Raw genomic sequence first — 23418 nt, 5'->3', positions numbered from 1 at the left:
AGTAAGGCCACTGTTTCCATAAAAAGTTGTGTTTCTAGAAAAATAACCTTTAACAAAATGCTATATGTATAGATGAACCATCAGAGATCAAACACTCTAAACCAGTGCTTCTCAAGCTATCTGAGGTGCGGGTCTAACAGGATTTCCCCCCTAAAAGCCAGGACTGGCACCCTGTTTGTGCCCAGTGATTACAACCATTACTTTCTTCCCTGCAAAACTGTAATGGAATGGCAGCCAGTAGCTTGTATCAGTCCACAAACCATCACACTGAATAGCACTGCTTTAGATACACCATCTTCTGTCCAGATGGTCCATTGCAACAGACCAGTTTGCACGTAACAGCTGTGAGCAAACAGTTGTCGAACTGTGCTGTATACCTCCATGTGTGAGCCACCCTTACGTCCCTATGCAATGCATTGACCCTTTCAGTGACTTCTCTCTCTCCTCCAACAGTATGAGTGGCATCTGCGCAATTTATGAATGGATGGACATGGATATTTTCACACTGGCTAATTAGGAGTGTGATATCTCCAACCATTTAACGAGTAGATCTTTTGCTGCTTTGTTGCCTAAGGGCATAATGCTTCAAAGGAAAGATAGAAATTTAATTTGAGGCCCAGAATATTCAAAGACCTTGGTGTGGTTCTATGGTATCCTTCAAGTGGTATAGAGTGGAGGGGGCAGTGGAGCTGGGGCGGGGACACAACGCAATTGCTCTTTCATTTCTCCATTAAAACGTAAAGCAACAAAGCTTTGTTTCAGCTTATTTTTGTCAGCGCCTTACAGTGCTCGGGAGATTAATGGGGCTGCTCTGTTATGTTAATACCTGGCTACTCATTAATAGAGCTGTCCCCTTTCTGCACAGGAAGACGATTGATAGTTGAAATTCTGATAATGGCAATAGAAAGCCCTTTTCTTTGTTCCTCAAGAGAGGAAAGTTTCTAAATAGATTTATTTTGCCATGAAAACACAAAAGAGCCTGTGGTGCATTAATTTTTCATATGGAGAGGATATAAACAGGTTGCATGTTTAAATAATTTATTTGGAGTCCTAGAATAGGTAACATCTTCCCCTCCGCTCCCCCAACTGAGTCATTCATCATTTTGAGCAATGGGTACTTGCCAACTCCTGAGTGGTTTCCAATTGGTGCAGTTACACCAACTTCATTAAGATGCCCGCCAATAATATACTGACACAAGTAGCTCTCCTCCATCCATTGGAACAGGTTTGCAGCTTGACTGAGAATCTGTACCCACATATACCTGGGAGGCATAGTCCCACTGAATTCAATAGGCAGCATGTCTGAGTAGATAGGCAAAGCAGTGCACCCTTTTGTCACAACATTGCAACACAAAGGAGACTGTGGCCCAGGTCTGGGCTGGCGGTGGCAGTTTTTCTGCCGGAGTGAAGCCGCAGCTGCCAAAGTGTGTGGCTTCCCACCGATGGAAAAAGAACCTGCAAAAAGCGGGTTCTTTTTATGCCACAGTGGCGGTGTAACAAGTGCGCCACTGGTGCACTAGTTACGTAACTGCTGTGCTGTGCCTTGTGGATGCCACGCGGTGCTTACATAACAATAGCAGCAACCATGTATACAGGGCGCCGCCATTGTTACGTCACCATGACATATTAGGGTTAGGGAGCATGTACATGGTGCGTGCTCCCTAACCCTAATGCTAGTGCCGGTATGCCGTTTGTTGATGGTTTGTACCGCGCCTGTGATTGCTTTAAACATAATGTACAAAAGCAATGTTTGTGATATATTAGCAGAATAAATAGTTAGCCACATCTTGTTACTGGCAATTAGTTCCTTTTTCAACAGCTATAGCATAAATAAATTGTGTTAAAACTATAAGTTAACAAGAGATGACTTCACATCTCTTACCATGTAATTGTAAATTGTTGCTATTTTTGTAGCCTTAATAAATGGTGAAATAGCCCATGGTTTATGTACTGGCTTGTGTTTTGCTTCATGTTGTCATCTTATGAGTATTGAGGTGACAAAGAGGAGGGTGGAAGGAAAGCATTTTGTATTACAAGTCACTGGCTTGCAGTTTGGAGTTTTTTGTTTTCAAAGTAATTCAGAAGTTAACTATTTTAGTTATGTTTGAGTTATAGAAAGAAATGCATGCCATTTTAAAATCTACAATCACTATTGTTTCTTTTTTTAAAAAAAATACAGCTTAGAGATTGTGCATATTACTATACAGATGGGAAGCTGTAGCTTCTCTCAAATGTTGTCTGACAGTGCATGAACTGGTTTCCAAGCTTTATGTGTGTTGTTTTTTGTGGGTTTTTCAGGCTATGTGGCCATGTTCTAGAAGAGTTTCTTCCTGATGTTTAGCCAGCATCTGTGGCTGGCATCTTCAGAGAATGAAGATGCCAACCACAGATGCTGGTGAAACATAAGGAAGAAACTCTTCTAGAACATGGCCACATAGCCTGAAAAACCCACAAAAAACTATGGATGCTGGCCATGAAAGCCTTCGACTTTATGTGTGTCATTTCTATGCACCCAGTTCAAAGCATTGTGCCTTTACTGTACTATTACAATTCTTCTGGAAATGGACAGAGTATTGTTGCTGTATCCATCATTAGATTGTTTCCCAATGAAACCATCACTCAGCCACTTAAGCTTATGCACAGAATTCACGTTCTTAAAGCATCACTCTGGTCTGAGTGCACTGACTCTCTTACAACACCACCAGCGAGAAAATCCAACTAATTTCTATAGCTTGAATGCCTCCACTGCAACAATTTCTGTATTGCCCAGTACTTCTGGGGCCATGTCCGAGGCCCAATCATGTGCAACTGAAACGTCTGAGAAGCGATTTTTGAAAAAGCTGACACGGCCGTAGAAAATTGTGATCTGTCTGCAGAAAACCTTGCAAGTGCCAAGCTCAGCTGAGGAATCAATCCTTTGTTGTAAATCCTTTGTCAAGCACTAATTTGACAGCCTGGGGCAGGCAGCCCCACTTTGCTCTGCACCCAGAGAATATACTTGGCTATAAGGATACCTGCACTTGATTAGCAAATTACCCCAAAGCACCTGGGTGAATGTGTTTATGGGGGAGAAAAACATGAACTGTGCTCCTGCTGACTGGCTTAGAAGTAACAGTCAAGGGAAGGGAGAGGCCAGAATGAAACATATAGATGAAGAAAGGTTGCCAAGAGGGCAAGGCAAGCTCCCCTGAAAATTTCTGGGAGAACATGCAGATGTATTTTTTAAGTTCAAGTTTATTCTGCATTAGCCAACTAGGCTTTTGCATACAACCATAAACCCAAACCAAACTCATATTAAGAAATAATTAAAATAAAATAGTTGAATTGGTAATAAACATGCAAAACAGGTCTTTGATTATATCTTATTAGAAAATGGCAGGTTTTTTTTAGAGGATAGCATCTTTAATATGATCTTATATCTAAATTCTTAAATCTGAGTTCTTATATCTTAATGCAAAGAGCATTCCAGAAAAAAATGACAAACATCTTCCATCTTTCTATAGCCATATGGGCACTGTCTGTCTGTGTTAGGTATGCCATCATATTGCCCTTTAAACTAATAGACGTAAGGTATTCAGCTTGCATCTAGTTAAAAGGGCCTTAAGGTTATAAGGACAAGTAGAGGCTAAATAAGGGGGCAATTTTCCAGGATAAATGGTTAAGTTTGTATATAATATAATAGAGGCAATTCAATACTAGTTTAGCATTTTCCTGGAGATCAGTGTCAGCTAAACACCTTGTGACTTCCAGCTGGGCAAGGATATAACCTTTTGCAACCAAATAGTTCACAGAGAATTCCAAATTAGATATAAAGTAGCAGATTCTTAGAGCCCATGATTCTGGGCCCATTTCTTCATAAGCTGTCAAAACCAAAGGGGAAACCAGCTGAAAAATTACCTTGAGCCAATACTGAATGGCTGCTTTCTGGGCCAAGGTTTTAACTGAGCAGCATGCAGGCTCCATACATACAACTGCTGTGGGGGAAGATTTGTTCAGTCCGAGAGATCTTTTTAGAAATTTATGTTGTACTGAGTCCAACATTACCATATTTGTATTTGTTTTTAAGTGTGGCAAAGATCTACTAGGACACCTTGCTTTGTACCACTACACTAGCAGGTGGCCCACATTTATTGCACATTTATAAAGGAAGATGCTATTGATATGTCTTTATCTTTGTTCTGTAACTTGGGTCACGAGCTGGCATTGAAATCTCCCAGAGATTTTGGGATATTCAGTTTTGTAGTCTTCAGGCCAATTCCACCACGTCATCTGCCCAGTGCTTTAAATATCCAGTTTGTGGGACCCTTCTGAAAAGTACAAAAGGCAGCACTGAGAGGGGGGAAATGGTGGATCTGTCAAAAATGGAGGAGAGATGGTGAACACCCCTCTACCATTTGTCCCTCCCCTCCAGAATGAATCGATTCTGAACTGTTGTTCCCACTTATGGAACCGTTTCAGAATCGATTCTTCTAAAAAAAACCCTTCTTTCAAAGTACTCTTTGGAAACACTGGGGTTTTTTGTCTTTGCCTCGCTTCATCATGACAGGAACTGGTTTTCAAATGAAAATTCACTGTTTTTCATAGTGGGAACAAGCCCTTGGCCAGCCAAAAAAGTCCTATGGATAAATAATGTCTCTTGAATGTTAATTCTATGATCCTTAGATTGTCTATATCTTATCAGTATAGGATCTTTCAATAAAAAATGGTTAGCTTATGCTAATGCATTCCTGTTAGGCACTATCCAGGTATTAAAATCACCTATTAGAATAAAATGGGACTCAGGATATTTAATCTTCAATGAAAATAGACATTCTTCTAAATAAATTGTGTGTACGACCAACATCGGTTTCAATCACTGCTGTTTTCTTAACCATATTATCAGACATGAATTCTCTTAGGGGCTCCTCTTTAATCTGAGTATTATTTTGTTTTGGTGGACATTCACATTGACCTGGATTCTTCACTTGTTTCTAATTCACTTCTGTGCTGCAGACTCAGTACTTCTATCTCATCCTCCAAGTAATCCATCACATCAGCAGTTGGACTAATTCTGCTCACATTTGAAATTACAGGATATACTGTATTTTCCAGTTGAGAAGTAAGTTCTCTTGGCTTCTCTGGTGGTTATCACAAAATTTACATTAGATATTGAATAAACTAATTTACACCTGATGTGACTCTGTTCAGACTTATCTGCTATCAAATTTATTTCTACAACAACTATGCAACTTGAGGAACAGCCATAGGAATAGCCTGGCCTGTTCTTTCTGCATCCTAACAGTTGCTATCCTGATTTATTACAGCATCATGCATGGTCACTACATGTACCACCTCATTTTTAACCGGTTCACTTTGCTCAATGTGAAGTCAAAGGCTTTCACGGCCAGCATCCATAGTTTTTTGTGGGGTTTTCAGGCTATCAGATCATGTTCTAGGAGAGTTTATTCCTGATGTTTTGCCAGCAGCTGTGGCTGACATCTTCAGAGCATGCTGGCATGGAAGAGAGTGGGGTATATATACTGTTGGTTGAGAGGAGGTGATTTGCATGCTAATCTGTATATTGTCCTGTTGTTGAATGGTAAGGCCTATAAGGTGTCCATTTACTTAATGATCCATTGTCTGCTGGGAATCCCCCTCACCCTGGATAAACTCTTCTGGAACATGGCCTCATAGCCCAAAAACCCCACAAAAAACTATCACTTTGCTCAGTTTGTATATTTATCAAATGTATTTTCAAACTCTCTAATCTTGCTGCAATTCAGTTTTGAGCAACTAAAGACAAGGCACAAAAGGAGTCAAATAGCACCACCTCTTCCATATATTAGGGAGATTGTTTATGTTCTTGAGTCCAAATATGTTTATTCCTATATTGTCCTTGGAGAGGGAGAGAGTCTTTAGGAAAGCTGAGGACAATTAGATTTTTAGGACTACTTTCCACCTTGACTAAATTGTTTTTTGTATGCAAGATGATGTGGTCTTCTAAAGCCTGGGAGGATGCCAGATTTTTTAAAAATCTTGAAACAAATATGCTCCTTTCAATAAATGCCTCTCTTTGCTTAAGCACCAATCTGGCCTTATCCCACTCACAATCTGCCTGAGTATGAGAGCAATTATAATATAGGTATTCCACATGAGCTGTATCTACTATAGCAAGTAGACCTGGGAAAGCCACTTCTGAAATGTTCAGAAGATGCAGTTTACATAAATGCTATGTTAAAAACCCTTTCTACATTTTAGTACCAGATTCTCAATTTTTGCTATTTGCAACTTTTTCCTGTAGTAATTTTGTTTCAGAAAGAACTAGAAACCAAGGATCCTACATACTTATTTCAGAGCTCTGCGTAGGCATCATTTGGGATAACTATAACAAGGAAGTAGGTATCCTATTACTGTGGGACATGAAAGTGAATTGTTTTGATCAGAGTGATATGTTTTGATCAGAATTTGCTTGGAATTTACCTATTTGGAATTGTTCTGCTCAGAGGTATTATCTAATAGTGCAAAGAGCTTACCAAACTCTGTTTTTCATATTGTCAAATATTTTAAATATTTTTTTTATTTTCTCAACAGTACTGCCCCTCCTCTTCTTAACTATTCCCTTATTCTGTAGAGTTAGTTTATCCATTTGGACCCTGCATTTAGATCATGACCAGTCTTCATCATCAAACCCTGAAGCAGTCTTTTAAAATATTTCAACAACTGTAGTTAAAAGTTTGTTATATTTAGACAAGGAGGATTTGATGTATTCAATATCTTTTTTTATTATAAATAACCATCCTTCAATTGAAAAGATGTTACTAGTTACTATACCATTCTACTATATCATTATTTGCATTATCATCATTGTAAGTGAGATCTGAAGTTGATGTCTGCAGCTCATTAAATAGGTTATCCCTTTCAGGTACTTCAGCAGGCTGTAAATCAAAATGCTGTATTAACCCTTGGGATGTCATGTTCACAGCAAGTGCCAACTCAGTTGCAAGATTAATAGAAAATTCATCTTTTTTATCTTTGTTAAATCCACAGGAATATTTTTTAAGATCCAGTGACCAATATGCACAGATATTTTTAAAACAAAGCTGCTTTCCAGAGAGATCTGTTTACCACCTGCTTTATCTCAGGACCACAGCTGAAATAACAACATGGGCTTTCAGTCCTAGCACACAGTTCTCTGCCTGACTGACTGATAGCCAAGGTGACTTGGAAACCAGAAATATTTGCTGTTAAACTGCATTAATGTTGCACATGACATATCCACACACAAATACACAAAAAAGTATTCAGTCTAGACTTTCTTGGAGAGGATAGTCTGACAAAATTTTGCACATTTTACTGCTTCTGAGGAAGATGGAATGATGCAGCTCCTGGGAGAGAAAGTCTGTATACAACTGTCAAGGAACTGTGCCACAAACACAAAGTGGCTCTCGTGTCCCACTAATTCTTTTCTTGATATTGAGGAGAATTTAAAGGGTGCATGTTTATTTTTTTCCTAAAGCAGATTAATTGTTAATAATATTAAGCAAAACAGCATTTTCTCTGTGATTAAAAAGCATATTTTACATCCCTTATCTCAACAACACTAGCGATGAAGCTCCCTATCAACTAAGCCAGAACACATGAAACCAAGTCAGTAGCTTTGTAAAGCATTCTTGTTTGTCCACCCCTGCTCCCCCTCGTATTTCTCAATGTTTTTCCTCAGTCAAACGTTAGATCAAAAGCTTCTGCATGCAAGGTTCTCTCCTCTGTAAAGCACTATTCACACTGATGACACTCTAGGTATGCATGTGTGTACACCAGGGGTAGGCAATCTTTTTGAGCCGGGGGCCGGGTTGCTGTCCCTCAGACAACTGGGGGGCCGAAGCCAAAAAATAAATAATTAAATACTTTTTTAAAAAATGAAATATATAAATAAACTAGGACAAATGTAGGACAAAATTTTCAAATGGAAGACACTTTTTTTAAAAAAAATGGAGGACACACAAAAAAATTTGCTGATTTTTTTAAAAAATGTTAATATAATTGCATGTTTCTGAGGCTTCTATAGATAATTGCCCTCCAAAGGCCCCGGCGGCAATCAGCGGCAGGACTGGGCTGGGGCCGGTCCCAAGACCTCACCGGGCCGCATCCGGCCCGTGGGTCGCAGGTTGCCTACCCCTGGTGTACACTGTTAGCCACACTGGATGAGAGAATCTGAAAATCGTAATCCAAAAAAGTAATCATTCCTGAACTGTATAGGCATCAACAGCACCTGGTGGCTTCCACATCAGTATGGCAGAGAATCCACTCTAGGTTTTAGTCCAAACTTTAAAGGAACAATAGAATCATGGAGCTGTAAGAGAACACAAGGGCCAACCAGGCCAATCCTGTACCACCCAGGAATACACAATCAAAGCACTCCCAACAGATGGCCTCCAACCTCTGTTTAAAAATCTCTGAAGAAGGAGATTCCATGCAGCATGTTCTACTGTCAACTCTTACCATCAGGAAGTTCTTCCTCATGCTTAGGTGGAATCTTTTTTCCTATAGTTTGAATCCATTGCTCCATGTCCAAGGGTGGATCCACACTGCAGAAATAAAATACAGTGCGCCCATGCCTTGTGTGGGTGTGCTATACACAGCTTTAACCTTACACAGAATGGCTTGCATGCCCATGTCACGCACCACACCAAACGCGGGAATGCTCCCCCATTGAAACTAATGGGGTTTGAGCTTACACATTTTTCCTCATATGCGGTGTGTGTGTGTCCGGAACGGATCCCCACATATGGGGGGCACTGTACCACTTTACACCACTCTAACTGCCATGACTCTATTCCATAGAATCCTGTGATTTATAGTTTAGCAGGACACCAGAGCATTCTGACAGACCAGACTGAACACCTAAACGGTTAAAAAAACTTTTAGGTATTCAGTCTAAAACGTTTTTTTTAAACTTTTTACCTAAATAAACTACAAATCCCAGGATTCCACAGGATGGAACCAGGACAATTAAAGTGGTGTCCAACTGCTTTATTTCTGCAGTCTGGATACTAGGCTTGTCTCTGGAAAAGCAGAAAACAAGCTTGCTCCATCTTCAATATGACATTCTTTCAAATATTTAAACACAGCTATCATGTAACCATTTGACCATCTTTTCTCCAGGCTATGCATACCCAGTTCCCTCAGCCTGAGGAGCTGTCAGAATTTCTGTGCCTATTCTGTGATGTTAACCTTTAGATTTAAGCCCAGACCAAATGCAGTGTCCCCTACTGACATAAGAGCCATCAGACAGCACTGATATGTAGGCGAATATAAAGAGGAGGCTAACCTTTCTTTGGATCCTGACCTTACAGGGGATGGGGGAATAGGGTTGAAAAATGAATGGATGCCATGCCCAGCCAGTAATTGTATGACTGAGCTTATATATAAACCACAGATATTTTGTTCATACTTGTGGCTACACAGCCATTAATGTAAGTAGCCTGCAGAGTATAGGTTCAACTAGTCCCCTTCACCTCCCATTCCAGTAAGAAAGTGTCTGTACTGGCTCATGGGCATGCTTTCGTGAAGACACACACAGATGATAGGCACCAAGGTTACTCAACAGAGAGTAGAGAAAATGCCTTGGGAGAAAGTGTGCTCTGTTCCCTGGGATATCTTTCATAATGAATATAGATCACAAGCCACATAGACCTTATCCACAAGCTGGATTGTTTAGCAAACACACTGACTTGATTTCATTAAGGGGTTTAAAGAAAGCTTTGGGTAAGGGATTCTCTTCTTTCCCATAAGGCTGCGCATGTTGAGTTATGATTAATTTCCTCTCAAGAAGGATATTGACAAAATGGAACATGTTCAAAGGAAAGCAACAAAAATGATAAAAGGTCTGGAAACTAAGCCTGGTGAGGAATGGCTTGGGGAGCTGGAGTATGTTCAGCTTGGAGAAGCGAAGATTGAGAGGTGATATGATATTTAAATACCTGAAGGGGTGTCACGTAGAAGATGGAGTGAGTTTGTTTTCTGCTGCTCCAGAGACTAGAACATGAATCGATGAATTCAAATTACAAGAAAGGAGATTCCACCTAAACATTAAGAAGAACCACTGGACTATGAGAGCTGTTTGGCAGTGGAATAGATTGTCTCAAAGGGTGGTGGATTTTCCATTAGAAGGCTTTTAACAAATGGCCACACTTTAGGAGTGCTTCATTTGTATGTGCCTGAAGGGCAAGAAGTCAGACTCGATAGCTCTTGCATTCCCTTTCATCCTTCTATAAATACTATGTGAGTGATGGCAATTTATATGGGAAAAGGGTGTTGTATTCCCAATCTTCCTTGAAGGACTGGACATACTGTTGGTCACTGTCTCCACCAAGGCTCAAAATATAGTATACACTCCCACAACATACAGTTGGCAACCCCAGATCATGTTCCCAGTTGTGGGAAAATCACAAACACTGGACGCTTAGAGAAGATTTCATATCTTATTGCAGCAAGGGAGGTGGTCAGAACTGGAAATGCTTCGTGGCTAATCTTCTGAAAATTACAATTAGGGGTGACAAATACCTTTTTTTAAAGTTTTTTTGTGGGTTTTTCGGGCTATGTGGCCATGTTCTCTCTCTCTATACACACACACACACACACACACACACACACATCTCCAGCTCTCTTCTAGGCCAGCATTCTCTGAAGATGTCAGCCACAGCTGCTGGTGAAACGTCAGGACTAAACTCTTCTAGAACATGGCCACATAGCCTGAAAAACCCACAAAAAACTATGGATGCCGGCCATGAAAGCCTTCAACTTCACATTTTTTTATTTTCCAGTCTCTTATTTCTGAGATGATTTCTCCCCATTCTGTTAAGATTGTTGTGTAGCAAAATCCAGCTCTTTCTCCTGTCCTCCCTTAGATGAAGCTCCCTGGCTTTATCTCGGAAAAAAGACCTGTTCTTTCTTTTGTAACTGGGTGAAATCTGAGCAAACGTTTATGGCCTGAAAATTTCCTAAGCCGTTTATAAAGAGCTTTGGCTCCCCAACAGGCTGCAGAAGGGATTTTTCAAGAGAACACTGTTATGCGCAGTGTCAGATCTGGCACATATAATTAGCCTCTCCTGCCCCAGGTCCTTCCTTTTCTGCTCTGCGCTGCTAGTGGATTATATCCTGGATACCTTCCTGCCTCCCTCCTACTGAGCTTGCCTGACTCTCAGCCTTTCCTCTCAGGCTTCCCTGCTGTTAAGGCTGACAGACTCCCAGGAAAGATTATTAGTTATTGAAAAAACAAGAACAGCAGCAACTAGGAGGATCTCTGTTTCCTTTGTATGGAACAGCTAAAACAAACGTTCCAAGCAAAAGGTGCATGTGTGGGGAGTACATAGCAACAGCTCTGCTTTCAGCCAACAATTTTTTTTTTAAAATTGAGACTTTAAAAAAAAAGTCCTGCCTTTCTATTTATACACAGTTTACAAAAGAGATGAATGCATACATTTTAAACTTTAAAATAAACACTGTGTAAGAGAGAGCAACAAAATGATATGCAGAGAAAAACAATGGAAAAGCAAAATAGAGCTAGCCATTAAAAATAGTCCATCAATATTATGACCAGATTAAGTTGTCTGGGGACTCTGGTGTGATCTCCAAGATGGGCTCCGTTGCACATAGATATTACTTATTCTAGGAGTGGTGGCATAGAAATTAAATGTTACTACAAAACTCTTCATGAACCCATTTTCAGTCCTGCCACTTTAACCTAACTGTTTTATGCATCTGCACAAAAATTGCACAAAAGGACATTAACAGAAGCCTTGGGAGAATCAGAAAATGCCTGGGGAAGAAGAGGTAGCAAACTATACCTTTTTAGTACAGTTCTGGGCCCCTGAGAGCCAATGTGGTGTAGAGGTTTGAATGATGGACTAGGACTGGGGAGAATAGGGTTCAAATCCCCAGTCAGCCTTGGAAACCCAGTGGGTGACACTGGACAAGTCAGACTCTTTCAGTCTCAGAGAGGGACAAAGGCAAATCCCCTTGAAAACCCCATGATGGATTTGTCTTTGGGTCTCCATAAGCTGGAAACCAGTTGGAAGCACCCAACAACACAACTGGGCTTCTCCTCATTGAGGAGCTGGGAGGAATTGCACCTGCTGAACTGTTGATAATCCAGCCCTGATTAAGATTCTACTGTATACAGAAGAAAAAAAACCTCATCAAGTCAGCTTTGAACCTGTGAATAAGAGACGGCAAGAGCTGTGTCTTCTTTGATTGAGTCTATCCACCTGTAATGCAGTATTTTCCTACTGCCTTGTACTTTGCCCAGCATTATCACCTTTTTCAGGGAGTCATGTCTTCTCATGATAAGTACAAAATATGACTGCCTCAGTTTGGTTGCTAGAGAGAGTTCCAGGCTTCATTTACTAGGATCTATTCACTGATCTTTTTAACTGTCCACAGTATCTGTAGAGCTATCCTCCAGCACTACATTTCAAATTAGTTGATTTTTTTTCCTTGTCAGCTTTCTTCACTGTCCAGCTTTCACATCCATACACAGTAATTGGAAATACTATGGCCTGGATAATTCTGCTTTTGGTATTTAATTATATTTCTTTATGCTTAACCTACAGATTCAAAGTATAACAAACTCATAAGTATAGTTTACTCTCTACATAATGGATTGAATCCAGACTTGCATCTCCTTCTGTTCACAGATGGGACCAAAATCCAGCAGCACGTCCTGGAGAAAGGGGCACTTTATCATAAATTGACTCCCCAGTTCATCTAATATGGGGATCTCATAATTGGTGCCATGCTCACAGGTAATCTGGATCAACCCCTTATTTGTTATTACATCTAAGGAGTCTAGTGAGTTGTTTTTTTTTTAAAGATAATTTTTCATTTATATAAGCTGGCAAATACAGTGGGCCATTAGTATCCATTGAGGCTTGGTTCCAGGACTCACCAATACCAATATCTGTGTAATGTAATGTAATGTAATAAAATTTATTCGGTCATTGACCAGTATAAAAACAAAATCACACAAGCAACATATCAATATAACAATAACAAATTAAAATATAAACTGATAGTAGACTGTACATGTACAGTATCAAACAGTTCTTTCTACACGGTAATAAAATGACCATTTGACAGTTGAGGGCACAGTTTACAAACAATATAACAGAATTTAGCCACCTTAAGGGATACTGTAGAATCATTGTTGTCCAATAGGAGGCGTAAATAAAAGGAGTCAGGTTTGCCTGGGAATTTACTCAGTAGTGGGCTAATCAGTTGGTGACGAATGTCTCTATAGAATTGACAATAAAGGAAAACATGCTCATTGGTTTCAACAGTGCCCGAGCCACATGGGCAAAAACGGATTTCAAAAGGTGTTTTTTAAAATCTACCTTCCAACATGGCCGTGGGCAACACATTGAAACGTGCCAGAGTTAGAGCCCTTCTAAACTTCGGGAGGGTAACATGGAACAGATATGGAGCTGGGGAGGGGACCAAAACTTGAGCACTGAACATAACATATTTTGAAAGGGAAGTCGAGTCCATATATCTTTCTGCTTCTAGGATTTTTTGTTTAATAGTAGATTTGGCTCTATCGGTGTCAAGCTTTAAAATTTCATTTTTATTGAGACCAAGCTCATTTAATTTCTTAAGGAGGGAAATTTCCCAAGAGGATTTAAAGGAATCCAGGAAAATTAAATTTGTCAGACCTCCAGAAGTTTTATGCAATTTTTGCCAATAGGTGAGTATACTAATCCACAGACTAGATTCTATTTTAATAGCCCCAGCCTCCCTTCTGAGAACAGCAGTCGGAACACAATGGGCAACCTGAAAGATTCTCCTAAGGAACTTAGTTTGCACACGTTCAATTACATTTATGTTACTATATGGTCCCAATTGGGCTCCGTATAGCAATTGAGGGCGAATCTTGGCATTAAACAGTTTAATTGCGGCTGGAATGAACTGAGCACCTTTAGTGAAAAAAAAAAATCTTAAAATAGCCGTTATAGTTCTTTGGGCATTACTAACGACAAGTTCTGAATGGGCTGTTCTCCTACCAGAGGTATGAAATACAATCCCGAGATATTTGAAAGTCTTAACCTGCTCTATATGTTGTCTATCAAGTCTCCATTGTCTCAATTTGGGGCAGTGAGCAAAAGTAAGAATCTTAGTCTTAGATGAGTTAATTGTTAATTTCTCCTCTTTACAAAACAAAGCAAGAGAATTTAGGGCTCTTTTAAGTCCGATGGGGGATAATGAGAGGATAACGACATCATCCGCATAGAGCAATGAGTTGATATGCTTATTAGCCAGCTTTGGAGGATGAAAAGAAAGATTGCTCAAGGCAGAAACAAGGGAATTAATATAAAAATTAAATAAAGTGGGGGCTAGGACACATCCTTGCCTTACACCCATCTTGACAGGAATAGCCTTAGAAACATGCACAATATCTGTGGATGATCATGTCCCGTTATATACAGTGGCTTAGTAAAATGGTGTTCCTTATGTAAAATGGCAAAATCAACTCTTGCTTTTTGGAATATATATATATATATATATATATATATATATATATATATATATATGAGAGAATATTTACAAGCCATGGATGGTTGAATCTATGGATAAATAAACTGTGGATACAGAGGCTGGCTGTTGATACTTTGTTGTTATTGTTCTGGGCCTTCATGTCAACCTCCATGTATGGTGACCCCATCCCAGCATTTTTTCTGGCCAAGATCTCTTGGGGGGTGTCATTGCCTTCCTCTAAGGCTGAGTTTTCATGATTGAGCTGGAATTTGAATCCTGATCTCTTGGAGTCCCAGTCCAACTCTCAAACCATTACCCCAAGTTGTCAGATAGATACATAGATGTACAGGCAGACAGATAGATGGAAAAATAGGTTGCCACAGCACATCTATAGTTTCCAGGTTCATGGATGACTACTGAAATAAGCAAAAAACAAAGAAGGAAACAAAAAAAATGTTGTGAACACTTCTGTATGGGATAGACAATATAGTGCCCTCCAAATGTTATGAATTACAACTCTCATAAACCATAGCTAGCCTGATCAATGGTCAGGGAATATAAAAGTTATATTTGTCAGGCATGAGGTTGCTACTTTTATTTTACATCTTCAAGTTCTGTTTTAAGATTTGGCCCTCTGATTGACTTTCAACCAGAATTAATCCATATTTGATCTATGCTAATATGACATTCAGAAGTCTTGTTCCACCCTGTTCTTCCATTAAAGTGTGAATTTTATTTTTAAAAAATCCACACAAAAATGTGTGTATAAATACATAGATACATATTTTGAACATGTTTTCTCACAAAATGCACATTTTAAAATGCACTTTATCTAAACAATATGAATTTTAATGTATTTTTATTCTTAAAATATGCAATATAAATCCATTTGGGTATGCTTTTAAGTTGAGAACAGCTTCACAAAAGAGGTGGGGAAATCCAAAGGGTAATTGTGTTCAATCTGCCCATTTCTTGGTGAGGCTCAGAACACAGCAGTTTGCATTGGAACCAAGTTCCTCAGATTCCTAACTTTCAACCAATTACAATTTTGCAAGTACTTTTGATACAAATATTTTATAAAATGTTGTTTTTTAAAATAATAAGATGAGGAATGAATGTACAAATGAAAGCATGTGGATGTGTTGCTGGAGTACTTTTTTTTTTGGCTGATCTGCCTTTGAAAAAAAAGGAAAATTTATTTTAGCATCACAGCTTTTCATTTTCATTGCAAGTAATTCACCTACAACGTGAGTCAAGTTTGCACTGAACCTGCATATTTGTGTTGGATCTGACTGCATGGGAAAAGTGACAACATGGCCAGCTGGCTCAGCAGTTGGATTCAACACCAATCCATCAAGCACATTTAGTGGAAACTTGACTCACATTTTGAGTGAACCATTTACAATGATTCAGTGGTAGTTGGTGACTCCCATGCCACTCTATTCAAGATGCTATACCGTACTCAAAGATGCTGGACCTTTAAAGCTAGCCAAAACCCAACCACCACTCCTATAACTTCTCTTTACATCTCTAGATCTCATATCAATATTACATGGATAATACCCATAGAAGCCCAGAGTGATGCCTTAGGTTGCAACAAAGATAGAAGGAAGATTGAGGCAACTTGTCATACTAAGAAACATTTAAGTCTTACAAGAGACCTCACATTCATCCTATGATGTTAGGCGTCAGGATGCTGGAACATAGGAAACTGCCCTATACTGAGTTGGATCATTGGTCCATGCTGACCAGTATCCTCAGCTCTACCTGGCAGTGGCTCTTCGGGGTTTAGGTAGGATTATCTTCTAGTTCAATCTATATAGAGGACTCAAATATATTCTCTTGGCTTTTTATCCAAATATTAACCAGACCTGACCCTGCTTAGCTTCCAAAATCAGATGGGATTGTGATATCCTGTTAATGACATATGTATGCATGTATGTACGTCTATTTGAAAGTCAGGGTGATGTAGTGGTTTGAACATTGGACTGCGATTCTGGAGACCAGAGTTTGATTCCCTGCTTAACCATGAAACCGACTGGGTGACCTTGGGCAAGTCACATGTTCACAGCCTCAAGGGAAGGCAATGGTAAACCTCCACTGAACAAACCTTGCCAAGAAAACCTCATGATAGATTTGCCTTAGGGAAACCATAAGTAAAAAACAACTTGAAGGCACACAACAACAAGAGTCTATTTTGGGATTGAATGCAACTATTCTCTAGCTTTTTGTTCCCCATCCAAAACCTCCCCTTGGAATCTGCCAAGCCCTTGGAGGAACCATTGTTGACGCTCCTTCTAGATGTGAGGGAGGCAACTGAAATGATGAAAGTATGGCTGGTTTGGGTTCCAGGGGGAAGGAAACGGAGAATGCAACTGTAAATGCACTCTTTTCCCCCTTCCCTTGAGCTCTGCTATTCTCCCTTCCCTGCCAATAAGTAACAGCAGGATCCCTTCCCAGGGCTTGACAGCTTTTAGGTGGAGGAACACAGAACTGCATGCATGGACTATTCCAATCTGCTTGCTTGGTGTAGGATCTCATTCTCAGCCCTGCTGTGTTCAGGATGATATGGTGGTGTAAAACAAAGTTCCTTGTCTTGTCTTATGGTGGATAGTAACAGGGACTGGGGGAGAGGAGGAGGGAGAATAGGGAAGGTAGTTATCATCAGCACTACCCATGGAAGATGCCACTCCCCCAGAAGTTATCCACTATCTGAGGAGCTAAACTTGTTGCCATCTCCCAGGCCTGAAGAGATAGCCCTGCCACAGTACCTTGAGTCTGAGGACCTCAGCTTGAAAACCGTGGTGGAACTGCTGCCCTCCCATCTCAGGCAATAGTTGCTAAGAAGGGAAATCCCTTCAAGCACTGGAGGCTTCTTCTAGCAGCAATGGATGTAGCCAACCTAAACTGAGCAGTGGCCCCAGGTAAGCCTCAGTCAGGAATACTGTGTTGGTAAACTGATATTATGTGACCTTCCATTTGGAGCAGTTGATGCTTTGGCCATTGAACCTCAGTATTGCTTTGAACCTGAATTAATTCTGGAACCCTCTGGTTATGAACATACCTGGAACCAAACTTTAGTTCAAGAAAGGAAAAGAAAATGTGACCACTCCATATGGCGAGATGGTGAACCTGGAGCCTTCTAGATGTTGTTGGACATCAGCTCCCATCAAGTCTAGCTACTGTATCCAGGGTGAAGCAGGATGAGAGTTTCAGTTCACAACATCTGGAGGGCACTGATTTCATATCCTTGCCACATAGACATTACATATCCAATATAAGCCAAGCATAACAAATAAAGCATTTCCTATGCAGATCTTTTCCTGTTTCTCACTTAAAAGAAATATAGCTTTGCTATTGCCCTACTGTACCTTGGGGATTATGCCTATATGATTCTATGATTCTATACTAGCTTGTGACTTAGGATACATCACAACTAGCATGGAAAAGTAGGAAATGTGTTGAATGCCAAAGGCGACAAGGCAGGACAAGTGATGGAGGAACAGAGGAGAAGATAGCAGCTGTTGTATAGCACCTTCTCCCACTGTCCCAGTACTTGCATCAATATATTCAAGTAACAACTTTGCTTTTCACCCTCTTCTATTAAGGTTTTATTTCCTTCTTTGTTCATAAAATTACAGTATTTCTAAGACATCATCTTTCAGCCCCCAAAGGGTACTCAAGGTGACTTTAAAAAAATTAGAACTTTAAAAGATGGCCTGTTAGTTTTCCTGAAATGAAAATATTGTTCTCCCTTCCCTGGCAATATGTGACGTGACAAAACTGCTGCTTGTAGGAACTCATAGCTTATTAATTTTTATAATGTCTCTTTCTTTCTTTACTGAAGGAGTTTATCTGATTATGTTTATGTTAGTGGAGAAGAGGAGTGATTTGGAACACCATTGTCCTTGTCATCTGAGATATTCTCCCAGGGAGACAAATGTATGCCACAAATGAAAGCTGCCTTTTTGCTTCTAAATACTGTATTTGAATATCGTTGGTTTCCCCCAATATGCTCTGACTGCTTTGTTACCTCAGCAGCAGTATGTTCTAGTCAGTCTTTTCAAAAGACAGATGGTGGTGAAAGTATAGCTACCACAAAGCAAGGTAAAGGCAACAGGTTCTGGGGGCAGAGTGTGGCAGAGTGGATGACAGGCAAGTCAGAACTCTGTCCCCAGTTTTGCTGAACATGGAGAGAGACAGAGGGAGGAAAGGGTGGTGCTGGATGGGAACATAACATCAGGCCCCATCCTGCATCATTCATGTTGCCAGTTTGACATATGAATGGAGCTCTACATATGCACATACATAACTATCTGCAAAATACATGTGCCTGTAATCCAGACTTTGTATTATGAAAGCTTCCCCAATATTACCAAAGTGGGGGAGGGTGGGGCCAGAAAGCATGAACCCATCCTTTCCTCCAGACACTGAGCGGAAGCAGTTTGATGTTGAGGATATGGTTGATGGGGAAATAGGTCCTGGAACAGATCAAGCCAGAAGTCTCCCTGAAAGCCAAGATGACTTAAACTAAGGATGTCATACTTTGGACACATCATGAGAAAGCACAACTCATTAGAAAAAAACAACAATGCTAGAAAAGATGGAGGGAAGCTGAAAAAAAAAAGGAAGGCAGCATTCTAGATGTATGGACTCTATTCAGCAGATCATGAGTGTGAATTTGTAGGAACTAAGCAGAGCAGTGGAGAGCAAGGAGTGTTGGAGATGTCTCATTCACAAAGTCTCCATGAGTCAAGATCAGCTCAAGGGCGGTTAACAGCAATATGGTTTACTGTCATAAGGGCACAGCCAAGCCAATGTACCATTGCACAACTCATTCCCTCATATCAGAGACATGGTAGCAGAAGAAAATACTGGATGGTCTGTGTTCCTTGTTGATTAATGAAAGCAGTGACTATCTGACCAAAGAAGTACCTATGAAGAAGGAAGGATGAGGGTATTGCCTCCAATTAGAATTCTTTCTTCCCAGTGGAATTTAAACAATAGCAATAGCAAGTACCACTCTATACCACTCTGAACTGCTGAGTGCACTGCTGAAACCAGGGCCTCCAGGCTCAAACCTCAATCCAGGAGTACCTCCAAATGATGATTTTTTTCAGGGGAAGTGTAATCCCTTCTTACTGAACACCTATTTCCAGATCTGTTTTTTGACTGACCAGCAACACCTCTGTCTTGTCTGGATTAAGCTTCAATTTATTGGTCCTTCACCCAGTCCATTACAGCCGCCAGGCTCTGGTTTTGCATAGGAATAGCTTCCTTGGAATTAGGTGGAAATGAATGATAGAGCTGGGTACCATCAGTATACTGGTTATACCTGACCTAAAAACTCCAGATAACTGCTCCCAGCATTTTCATGTAGATGTTAAAAGGGGAACAAAATTGAAAAGGGGGACAAAAGTCCTGAGAGACTCCACAGGCCAATGGTTAAGGAGTCAAGCAGGAATCCTCTAGCACTGCCCTCTGAGATCACCCCTCTAAGAAAGAATGGAGCCAGAACAGTACCTCCAAGGCCCATCCGAAAGGAGGATACCATGGTCAATAGGTATTAAAAGCTGTTGAGAGGTCCAGCAGAATCAATGGGGACACAGTCCCCCTGTCCAGTCCCCTGCATAGGTCATTCACCAAGATAATCAAAGCTGGCTCTGTTCCACAATGAAATCAGTCAGAAATCAGACTGAAATGGACCTAGATAATCCATCTCATCCATGAACTCCTGGAGTTGAGAAGACACCACATGCTGTAGTACCTTACCCAGGAATGGAAAGTTGGAGACTGGCCTGTAGTTATCTCGTATAGTAACATGCAAGAATTTTTTTTTTCAGAAGAGGTGTTAGGTCTGCCTCCTTTGTGAGGAATGGATGGTTGTATGAGTGAAAAGTGGCACTAGAAGACTGAACAAAATGGAGATTCGCAATGCATGATATGGGAGTTACCTGGCAAGCGAAGTGAGGATTTTTGAACCTGCTGGTGAAGTGATGGCACATCTATGAAAACCAAGATGTAGCTGCCAAGTGTTATCTATAAGGAAAAGACATTCCATCCAAGGGTTGGTACGAACTGCAAGAAGTTACAGAATGTTTGGACATGGACTGATAAGCAGAGAAATGTAGAGAACTCATCAATCAAGGAAACTTTTGTCCAAAGGCCAAAGGGCGGTGGACGTTGGAAGTAGAGAAGCAGAAGGCCTTAAAAGAGAGACCTTTCCAAACCAGAGGTGTGCTCCTGGATCCGTGGCAACAGGGCTCCCACGGGCTTCATGGAGACGACTGATCAACGGCTTCAGTGAAGTGCCACTTTGTGTGTGTGAGTATTGTATGCATGGTGTGTGTGAGAGCTCTCTTGATACTTGTATCTATGTATGTCTTTGTATTTCAATAAATGTTACATGTATAGTGTTTAAAACCAAATTTGGTGTCTCTTTGTCTGTATCAGCGCTGCTCTGAACAGGTCCACATAAGGAGGGATTTTCCACCATATGCTCTCAGGATAAATAGGGTGTCCTTACTAACTTGGCACAACACCTTCAAGCATGTTGGGATCCTGCCTTGTTGTAAAGAGGCATTAATCACTTCCCTTATCCACTCAGCCAGTCCTCCTCTGGCCTGTTTAGTTAGCCAGGAAGGGCAAGGGTCTAGTACACATGTGGTGGCTCTCCCTTCTCCGGCAACCAGACATCCTCCTTTTCCAGGACATCTCCTACATTTCAGCCTTCTGTCCAGGAGAAATTACAAAATGTCCACAACTTTCATTAAGACTAAAAAGCCTATCAAGTAACACTATGTTTGCTGTTCCTCCTCAAGAAATTTGTCTACTTGGTAGCCTGTTCTTGTTGCAAATAGGAGGCTATTTTCCTTCTAAAGTTCTTCCTAAGAACAACAACAGACAAGACTTGTCTCCAGAGCTCATGGTGTATTTCTTTCCTGGAGAGAAAAATGACTGCAAACATGTTAGGCAAAGGGCTGCTTGGGGACACAATGCAAATGTTGAAAGACCCCCCCCCCCCCCCATTAATTTCAGTACAATGGACAAGGAATGAAAGGAATGATTTAAATGTATATTCAATCAAGGGTTTCTTTCTAGTAAAATATAATTTTAAGCATTTGTCTCGCACTCGCTCAGAGATGTATAAGTATATTGCAAGCGAACAAGGCATTTTAACAAAGTTAAGTTCATCAGAAAATATGATTCAGTATATAATAAACTACAGTATATGTAATATAGTTGTAAATAAATCATATGAAATGAATTTATATTTATATTAGTGTTTATAGCTTTTATTTTGCAATCTCCTACATTTCCTTGAATGCAGTAGCATCACTAGGGGGTTCAGGGGGTGCGGTCTGCACTGCGTGACACCACTGAAAGGGGGGTGATACCACAGAAGAGGAGGTGACACCCAGTGATCACCCCACACCTCCCTGCCATGCGTCACAGTGCTAGGCAGGGATGGAGAGGGCCCAGTGCCCCCCCCACATGGCTTTACTCTGAAGTAAAGCTGTGCAAGGCAGGACAGGGAGAGGACCCAGCATCCCTGTCCCTGTCCTGAGCAGCTTTACTCTACCCCAAAGCCCTGCCCCCCACACTGGGTGACACCTTAGTGTGAGTTGCCATTGCTTGAATGTCCTACATTTTGTGGTACCTTGTCCTTCTTTATGGCTATGTTATATGCGCACCCTGCACTGAGCACAGTGGGATTAATTTCCAGATAAACAAACAAAAAAGATTGTACTGTCATGGTATTTTTCAGCAAAATTACTATCAAGCAAGCGGGGAGGAAGATGTTTTAAAATCCCATTCCCACTTAAAGTCTTATATTGACTTTGTATTAAAGTCCTGTATCAAAGGCAACTTCCATATTGCCATTGGTGAAGCTGGACACCTCCTGCCAATTGCTGAGGGTGTAATTTAGAACTTCTTTACTTCCCATGGTTTTCTGACCAGGATCTGTGGCAAGATTTTTCTCAACCTCATTCTTTAGTGAGATAGTCCTACATGCACACCATGACAAGTTATCATTGGGAGACTCAATGAGTCATTTAGATTCACCACACAATGCTTTTATTTCAGCAGGAGCAGCAGCAGCAGAAGCAATGGTAGTTTGCTCCCTATCGCTGAGCCAAGTTTGGCTGCCATGAATTTCTTTTCCAAGTGTTGCAGTTAATGTTCATTCCCTGTCTGCAAAGCTTGCTCAGCCTTGTTATGCGATAGCAGAGAAGGGGGGGGGGGAGAAGTAGCCTCCAACAGAGCAGGAGGTTTAGCTCACTAGCCTCACCTTAAATATCTTCATTGTTTCCTTGCTAGAGTCCCAGTACAGTGACTCCAAATCCTATTATAAGAGACATTGAGAAGGAAAAGAAATTGAGTCATAGATACTATTTGAAAGGCAGCCATCATAATCCCTTTGCCTCTAAGGTATGAATGAAAAAGGAAAGAGAGAGAACCCTTGAACAGCTCTGTTAAGTAAGCACAGCCGTGACTACGCAACCGCTACTCTGTATGCAGGACCAGCCAGGTGCTGGGTACACAGAAAGGTTTCCTTAAAACTGAATCCATACTGGGGTTTTTATATGCTTGGAAGTAAGAGATTGTTTAATAATTTCCCCTGTCATGTAACATATTTCTGGAAGAGACACCTCACCTTTTTGTCACTTGGCTTCAGTGGCAGATGTAGTCTATCTATCAGCACAGGCTTCAAATTCATTTTCTTTATTTGCATTGGCTGACTAATAATCACTGTGGTCTCTGGGCCAGTTAATGCCAGAGTATTGTCACTGGCTTTAAGAAGCTCAAGCTACAGACCTCATAGAGTCATCCTGGCTAACCTCAACCCATGCATTCCTCAATCATGCATTTGTTCTTATGTCAGGGATGAAATTAATTTGTTTAAAG

At 40.6% G+C, this 23418-nt stretch overlaps 1 protein-coding gene and 1 long non-coding RNA gene across 2 annotated transcripts in view; one reads left to right on the top strand and one right to left on the bottom strand.

Moving 5' to 3' along the window:
- The window catches only part of BTBD9 (BTB domain containing 9), a 302994-nt gene that overhangs the window by 45099 nt on the left and 234477 nt on the right, over positions 1-23418 (bottom strand). The gene's annotated exons all lie outside the window — the stretch shown is intronic.
- The window catches only part of LOC149310726 (uncharacterized), a 79786-nt gene continuing 77116 nt past the window's right edge, over positions 20749-23418 (top strand). Inside the window, exon 1 of the long non-coding RNA XR_016281701.1 lies at positions 20749-20832. This is a non-coding gene — a long non-coding RNA (uncharacterized LOC149310726). The remainder of the gene's footprint in view (positions 20833-23418) is intronic.

This window comes from Sceloporus occidentalis, unplaced genomic scaffold, assembly GCF_023333645.1.
Source record: "Sceloporus occidentalis isolate IW3139 unplaced genomic scaffold, rSceOcc1.0.p SCAF_6, whole genome shotgun sequence".
Taxonomy (NCBI): Eukaryota; Metazoa; Chordata; class Lepidosauria; order Squamata; family Phrynosomatidae; genus Sceloporus; species Sceloporus occidentalis.
This window is presented reverse-complemented; position numbering and strand designations above follow the sequence as displayed.